This window comes from Lactuca saligna, chromosome 9, assembly GCF_052625555.1.
Source record: "Lactuca saligna cultivar CGN05327 chromosome 9, ASM5262555v1, whole genome shotgun sequence".
Classification (NCBI taxonomy): domain Eukaryota; kingdom Viridiplantae; phylum Streptophyta; class Magnoliopsida; order Asterales; family Asteraceae; genus Lactuca; species Lactuca saligna.
This window is the reverse complement of record NC_136425.1, coordinates 147,756,746-147,757,500: the sequence shown is the minus strand read 5'-3', so window position 1 is coordinate 147,757,500 and position 755 is coordinate 147,756,746.

Here is a 755-nt window from a genome sequence, read left to right as displayed (position 1 = left end):
ATCACTATCTCCGTGCAAGCAGACCTTCAAAGGACTTCGGCTAAGGTTTAGAAAATCAACTATTTATATATATATAGTTAAATTCTATACGAGTTGGAAACCAAAATCGGGCGAAGAACCCAAAAAGTCTCAAAAATCTAACAGTTCCGGCCTAAAGTGAGTGTACGGTCGCAAACCTGTGTATGGCCGCACACCCGTGTATGGCTGCACACCCATGTATGGCTGCACACACGTGTATGATTGGTGTCAGGTGGACCCCACCACCGACCATACCCCCAACCTATAAATACAGGACCCTCATCGTCATTTGAACACTCTTGACCGAAAACTCTCTCATTCTCTCTCTAGAACTTCTGACCGTACACACTAAAAACAGCCATTTTCTTCCGAAAACATCAAAAATCGTCATTTGGAACCGATTGGGAGCATCTGGAACACATATTCTTCGAAATCGAATAACCATGTTCTTGAGTGTACCACCGTACACCCTTCAAATCTGCAAAGGTCCGTACACACCTCAATGAAGAGTTCACGGCCGTACACCTTGTTTACACCCGTACACTACCTATTTAACTGTAAACCCCTGTTCATGGCCGTACACGCCTCTTAAGCAGTGAAAAGCTCGTTTTCTCGATTCAATCAATTCCCGGTAACATTCCTTAGCCGAAAACAAATGTTTTTCTAACACTTTATCTAATGAAATCACTAATTATATATATATATATATATATATATCTGTGTGTGTGTGTGTATTG